Here is a 7,901-nt window from a genome sequence, read left to right as displayed (position 1 = left end):
GCCAGTTACGTATTGCTCGACAACAAAGCACAACATCTGTATAAAATATTGACGTAATTCGTTTCTTTGTGCGTTTAATATCCTTTTGCAATTAGCGCCGCGCGCTGCCTTGATGAAAGCGTTTCCCGCTGCAAAACGCGAATGTTTCAATCTAATTAATTTTAAATTAATTCGCCGCTTTTTCAATGCCAACAGATGATTACGAAACAATAATATTTATTTTCTAACGCACACATAACCCAGAAATTCTATTAAAATAAAATTCTAATTAAAATTTGAAAAGTGGCGCCTCCACCATATATCCACAACTTCACCGACAGCGCAGAGAGTAGATTTATGAAGCAATTTTCGAATTTTATATAAGTATACCTAAGCCGGTCGGTTATCTGCGTTGTAAATCATTTACACACAAAAATCCGATCGGATCGACACGGGTGCCGCCCACTTTTCATAGGTTGGGGTCATTTTTTCAAAACATGCGACGTGTTTAAAGTTTTGCTTTGTTGCGCGTGATAAATCATGATAATCGCGGATAAATGGGCGTAAAATTTATAATACTGAATTTTACATTCTTTTGTATTTTTTCTGCGCAGTTTATTATTAAACAAATGCATAAATTAGCTCAAATACATTTCCATGTGTAGATATATCGTGAATGTTGCTGAAATAACTGGCGTTTGTCACGACATGGAACTACGCACTTCATTTCCATAAGTGGTGTATATTTAAGTTATTTACAGCTTTACAATGTGTGGATAAACTCAAGAAATGTCACCATATCAGATGACTTTGAATGATTATTACATATAATGCTCGAAATTTATCGCGTGTCTGTAAAATATCTTGATAATTTCCATTTTGCAAATAATAGCGTGTATTATTTGCATTTAAGTGAAAATATAAACTTTTACCACAAAATAAATTACATGATCAAAGTTTCACCCTGACTTCCTTGATGGCTTGTGCTTGGTGCGGAGTTCGTGTTACTACCTCCAGCCGCAAACAGTCAAGATCTGCGCCCCCGGCGATTTCGAGGGCGATGCACAGACACAAGAAACACGCGCGCGCGCGGCTGGCAGGCTGACAGATTAAATCAGCCCTTAGTTCTGGCAATAATTGAGATTTTAATGAAATCACGCCGGTCCTTGCGCTCGCTTTTGCCTTGCCACATCGTCACTCCATCGTCAACAATGTAACGGCGACGACGATTTGCGGCGGCAGCGGCGGCGGATTGTAAGTGACGCAATTGTATATGCCATTCGGGCCGAGATGTCAAATGTAACTCAAGTGCTCCGGCGATGACGAAAGTGTTCAACAGACACTTCAGCTCACAAAAGTGAGAAATTGAGATGACGAGGAAATTATGACTTGATATAAAACAAAGTCGGGTTAGTTACAACGTTTATAACTCCAGAACCAGTGGACAGATTTTGATCATCGATGATTTTTTAGATTCATCAAGGCCCTAAATAGTAGAATAAGTATTAAAATATTGAAAATTGTTAGTTGAAGGGTGTTAAATAAGCAATGGAAATGTAAATAAAGATTTAATCATAGTTATACTTATATAATTCAAATCTAGATGGTGCTAAAGTGCATTATGGGCATTTTTAATTTGTTTTAAAATAAAATTAATAATTTAATTGATGGAATCAAAATATACAGGGTGTTGAACAAGCAAATAAAAATTAATAACTTTTTTACTAAAATTCCGACCAAAAAATCACTTTTAAATTAAAAATAAAAATTAAATTGCTTCAGAGTGGTTTTACATTTAGTTTATTATCGTAGATAATTTCACAGGAAGCACGTTTCCACTCACTCTCTTATCTCTCGTGTTTTTGTTCACCGATGCTTGCAATATATTAAATGTTTTTACATCAAGCGCCAGCGGCACACTGACTGCATTTGTGCATTTATCGTGGACAATTGTAAGCTAAACATTTGCAAAACTAATGCGAGATGAACGTTCTAACAACAAACCAAAGCCGTGCATGTGTATACACACGCGCATTGCATTGTTTGGCTTTAATCAGCAGTGCGCTATTGTGCTTAAATCAACTCTTCCAAATCATTATCGTGGCAAGTTATCTTTGTTGAATTTAATAGGCAGCCGTGTAAATCAAATGGTCAGTCGGATGGAAAATTAAAGGTTATGCGAGGATACAATATTCAATCAAGTTCATTATGGTGTGTAACGGGGAACGTATAACTAAATGTCAGAGTATGTAATTATTAATTAGGGATGTTCAGGAAAATATTGAGATGTAGAATTAATGTAAAATGAAGATATTTCTAATTTTAGAAATTAAATTATGATAAAAATGAGTAAAATATATTTAAATAAAATTTTAGACTTAAAGTTCTACGAAATTATTTTTTTTGCTATTTTGTAGGTTTGTATTGTTTTTACACATAAGCCACTCAATCAATTTTGATAAATTTTAGTATAGAGATAGATTGGACCTTGGAAGAAGACATCGACTACTTTTTATCATAAAAATAAAATTAAAAAAAGGAAAAAAATCGAAAATAAAAGTGTGTATAAAGAATAAATTATACTATACCTTACATAATTCAAACACAGATGGCGTCAATAATAATTTTAGCAAAATTTGCTTTATTTTTCATCAGTAAATTATCCTCATGCAATGCTAATCAAAAAATACTTTATTTTTATATAAACCACTTGGATTTTCACTTAAAATACCTTCAAAACAAACATTTCTTAAAATTTCATGCTCTTAACCTTCACAAACCCGAATAAACACCTACGTTGCATGCATACCAATATACAATTATCCCCCTGCCTACCCGTATACTTATATTTTTTACGTAATTTAATATTTGTGTATATTTCTAAGACATCTTCAAGTCTTCATTCATAATTCATCAAATTCATAATTAATAGCACCCTAGGCACCCGTACGCCTACTAATATACTATCCTTAATTATGCATACTCTGTATACGGCTTTAATTAATTAATTAAAAGTTGGCGACGGCAAAAAAAGCGCCCGCGCGCGCTGGCTGTTTCAGTGTCAGTCAACGCACGCACACCTCGAATTTGAATATTAATCCCGCATCGACAGACGCGCGGCGTGAAAAAACGCCGAACATCGCAACCAGCACGAGAGAACATTCAATCTGACGAGACACAATGTGTGTTGCCCGAAAAACACCTCACGCATCTAAATCAATCACGCGCGCGCGCCGGATGACGGAATTATTGAATTATTCAAATCGTCGCTTTTTTTAAAGCCGAAATACAAAGCTACATATATCCGACATTTGACTACACTTCCCAGCAGTATAAAGTCAATAGGGAATAAAAAAAGTTTAAAAAAAGAACAAAACAGCGGATTTTTAAAAATCATGACGTCACCATTAATAATATAAAAATGAATCGGAAATCTGTTGATAAGCGCATAACTCAACAACGCCTAGACCAATTTGGCCAATTCTTTTTTTTTAATGTTCGTTAAAGTCCAAGGATGGTTTTTACGGCCAGAAAAATTCGAATTATTGCTGGGAAAACACTAAAAACAGCTCTTTTCTATAGGATAAAAGTTGGCATTGAGATTCAATCATAGATATAGTTAAAAAGTTCAATCCTATTATATTATAATTAATTTCTTTAAAATAAAATTGCGAATCTTATTGATAGAATTAACACATACTATGTCTAGAACATGAGAGTAAAAATGAATTAAATTGTAGGAAATAAAAAAATTAAAAAAACAAAAATCCACAAAAATAGTTTTTTTAAGATGATGACGTCACAATTTTTGATAAATCAGTTAGCAAGTGTAATTAAACTGATGGCGTACGTGCGAAATAAATAGGTAATCCAAAATTGAAACATTTTTGATTGCTAATCAATGCGGGCCGCGAGGTTTTCGAGAATTTATCGGCATGAATTTGTTTACTATCAGCTCGCGCGGCCCATCAGGACGCGTCCGGCGCTAATCTGGTTATGGACCATAACTCAATAGAGCAGCGACTAAATGCACCACTCCGCCGGTGCTCAAAATGGCCGGCAATAAAAGCAGCACGCAGCCCACACACAAAACCATCCACCGATGGCGGACGCGCGGCTGTCATCATCGAAAGCGCACAGATTTACGTGCGCGTCGTTGATATCGCACCATCGCGATACGTGGAATTGCCAGCAAAAAGCCGCTTTCATTTTAGTGCCGTTCGAATGCGGTAGGCTTCCGAGCAAGAGGCACTCATGCAATATATTCACATTCAGTCTACTCGTAGTTTCCAAAAAAGTGTAAACTTTTTTTCTTTTACAAAAATTTAAGGTGAAAGTGAATTTTTTAGTTAATTAATTTATTTATTTCGAAATTTCTAATTAAGGCACAGCGGACTTCAAAGGACCTGATGTTGGGCAATATAAGAGTTTAGGCTCTGTTTAGGGCTGAAGTTTTGAACAACTTCAAAGAAGTTTGCTCGCGGGTTGGCCGAACCGCAGCGAGGTCAACACTAAAAAATGTTGCTCGTTTCCTTCTCCGGTTTGAAATGGTTAGTCATAAATCACGTTTAAATTGGTGTGTATCAAAGAACAATATATACGTACGCTACAATCCGGAGGATATTAAAAATAAAGAAACACGCGTTTTTTTAACTCTAGAAGCTTAAACTAGATGGCGCTCCTGGTTGTATACCATAAAAGTTGCCTATAAATAATATTTATGTCATAATGAATAAATATTTTGATATCAAATAACCTAACTAATTTATTTTTTTGTTTTATTGACACATTATGTGCCGATTCTGTTAATAAAAATCTCAATTTATTTAAAAAAGAAAAAAAGCTTATAATTTACTATAGCGCCATCTAGATTAAAATTAAATAACTATAACTAAAATTTAATCACCATACCAACTTTCATCCCTTATTTAACACCTTTCCAGTTAAATTTTTGAAACAAAAAGTATCCTATTTAATTTTCCAATATTAAAACTATCTCTATACCAAATTTTATAAAAATTCCTTCAGTGGTTAATGCGTGAAAGCGTCACAAATATACAATTTCATATTCCCACTCAAAATATTAGGATTATTATTGCCATTAACAATAAATGTTCTAAATATAAAACATACACCAGTAAATTTTCCTTTTGTCATATTACTTTCCTCACACGCAAAACACACATTCCACCAAATGTACTCGTACATCTATCCGAAAAAGAAAAACAAACGTATTCGTGTGTTTTCTGCAGTATTATTATAACATAAAAAAGTACGAGAGCAGACAGTCGTTCGAGCTAAGTTCTTCCGTTGTGAGTACAGCTAAAACAAGCGAAAATGAAACAACGCATCAAAATGAAGAAAAAAGAAGCAACGCAAAAAAAAGAACGCCAGCAGCATAGCGTTGTACTGGAGAGTACAATGTGCATAAAGATGGCGAAGAGACTTCGGATGAGTTTATTATGCGTCGTAGTCTGGTTTATATTTTCGCGTGTGCGTGCGTTCCGCCAACTTTACGAATATCATAATACACATGAAATCCCAAAACCAAATTCCATAATAGCGGCGAGCTCTCCTCGCAAACGCTGCTCGGGGAGTGTTTTATTTCGATGTACGTGGGAGTGTGTGCCTTGTGCCTGGCTTGCAAGAAACGGAAACTTTTCGCTGAGGTTTTCTCTCTGCGAGCGCGACCAGCGCATGAAGTTTAAGATTACAGATAAAAATATAAAAGTAAGAAGAAACACACACGTAGTGCGTTATTTTTTTATATTTTATGATTTATTTTGCATTTTATACGATTTTTAGTACTTAACATAACTTTTTAGCATTAATTTCGACAAAATGTATGAATATTTGTTATTTATATATTTAGAATTTATTTCTAGAGTTGACGAAGCGAAGCTGTAGACAATTTGTTGATACGATCTTTGAGAGGCTACCGAAGTCGTCTAAGTCATTTTCCAGACAAACAAAAAACTTTTGTGTATTTCTTAAATAATTTTAGACACGTTAACATCACATCCTCTTTTATCTGACCTTTATACGACTTATAATTTGACGTGATAATACCTATTATGTTTTTAGATAAAAGATGGGGAGTTATATAGTGTAGAAATTAAGACTACAATGAAAAACTAAGAAGAATAAGCCAGGAAATCTATTATAAACTGAAAATTTCGAGTTAAAAACTAAAAACTGCATCATACAAAGAGAATTTAACATATGCAACCCCAAATACATCATTTTCGTCATAGTTCTAGTTTGCAGCAAGTATGCAGTAAGAAGTATGCAACCCAAAATACACCAATTCTCACACACTACAAGAACACTTAAAACGTTCCAAGTACTGAAAGATTTCATCCACTTATCAATTATGCATGAAGCCGTAGAAAACTTTGAAAATGCTCGATTTTTTTTATCGTTCGTATACGCTTCATTTTTTACCACACAATATATTCAAACGGCAGATACTTGCAGCTCTACCTATATAAATGTAAATATTACGCAGTAGACGCCCGATCGCGCGTGTGCGTGACGAGCCGAGACGAAAATGCGCTGAATCTGTTTCGGCACAGCAAACTTGCGCCCGATGTAGGTACTGCGTAGCAAGTACCTGCGTAAGTAGCAATATGCGTATGTGTTTAGTTAGCATACAACGCTTGATAACGCTCGGCTGCGCACAAAACGCGAAATCCTTGTGGAAAAGCCGTGTATTTTTGAATTCAACAACACACAACAGTACACAAATATGTTACGCTCAAAATTTACTTCTTATTACTCACTGTTGCCTTGCGGTCTGCGGTTATCTCTGGAGATGCACGTTGATTCGGAAAGAAGGGAATGTTTTATTGAATATTCACGAACACGAACACAAACACGCACTGTACAAGTTAATATTCTGGGAATAATCTGCATGTTGAATATTGTTCAAGTTAGAAGAGTTTACACGAGGTACCGACGAACTTGACCGCGGATTTAAGACTAAACTTGTCGAGACTTGAAAATTTTTATCCGGTTTACATTGTATCGCGTTATCAGTAACATTCCAATAACGAAAACACTGTAATATGAACAAAACAGACGCTTGATTCAAGCGATACCAACCTTCAAGAATAAAACGACACTTATCTCGCGCATGCGCATGGTGTTGACCGCGAACTGAAGACTAAACTTGTTGAAACTTGTAGATTTTCGTTCAATTCGCATCGTGCCGCGTTATCAGTAACATTCTAACAAGCAAAATACAATAATATAAACAAAATAGACGCTACGGTTCTATCAATATCAACCTGCAAGAATAAAACTATGCTAGACTTGCGCATGCGCGGCAATATGGCGCCTGCACATGCGCTTGAATTGCAATTGCTGATTTTAAATTTAGAAAATATGATGTTAATTTAATTATAACGCATACTGCAGCTGATGTTAAATGGTATTAGCAGATGTGATAAATGACGGGCTGTTTGTTTTGTTTTGTTTCGTTGGTTGTCGTCATTTTTACATACGAACTTGCGCCAAATATGCCGCCAAGAGACGAGACATTAAATGTCGCCGCGCACGAAAAACTGCCGACATTAATCTAACAAAAAAATAAATTCCAACACGCTTCATTTAATTGCCACAATATAAAATACTTACGCAAAAACAAGAATCAAACTAAATAAAAATAAAAATAAACTGCAAAACGTAATAATTATTAGTTTAATATTACATTACTAAAATTTATTGAATTAGACTTGATTTTCTCCTATTTTATTTTATCTTGTCGTGATCTGAGATTCGTTTCGGCAATAACGTACTCTAAACACGCAAAACGTGCGAAAAAAGGTCACACACCCACATACACAACAAGGGGAGAAAGATCACCACGCGTGAAGATTTTTCCTCGTAGGATGCAATAAAATACTCTCCAAGTTCCACAC

General features: G+C 35.1%; 1 protein-coding gene across 1 annotated transcript in view; it reads right to left on the bottom strand.

The window, feature by feature from the left end:
* The window catches only part of LOC135799450 (5-hydroxytryptamine receptor-like), a 98,526-nt gene extending 91,633 nt beyond the window's left edge, over positions 1 to 6,893 (bottom strand). Inside the window, exon 1 of the mRNA XM_065312566.1 lies at positions 6,762 to 6,893. The gene's annotated coding sequence lies outside the window, so the exon portion shown is untranslated. The remainder of the gene's footprint in view (positions 1 to 6,761) is intronic.
* Positions 6,894 to 7,901: the final 1,008 nt, after the last annotated feature.

The sequence above is a fragment of the Atheta coriaria genome, unplaced genomic scaffold, assembly GCF_025399875.1.
Source record: "Atheta coriaria isolate IRGN ID8LTWV9N9 unplaced genomic scaffold, Caltech_Dcor_3.1 hic_scaffold_9_pilon, whole genome shotgun sequence".
Lineage (NCBI taxonomy): Eukaryota > Metazoa > Arthropoda > Insecta > Coleoptera > Staphylinidae > Dalotia > Dalotia coriaria.
The sequence above is the reverse complement of the archived record's forward strand: the minus strand, read 5'-3'. Positions and strand labels throughout refer to the sequence as shown.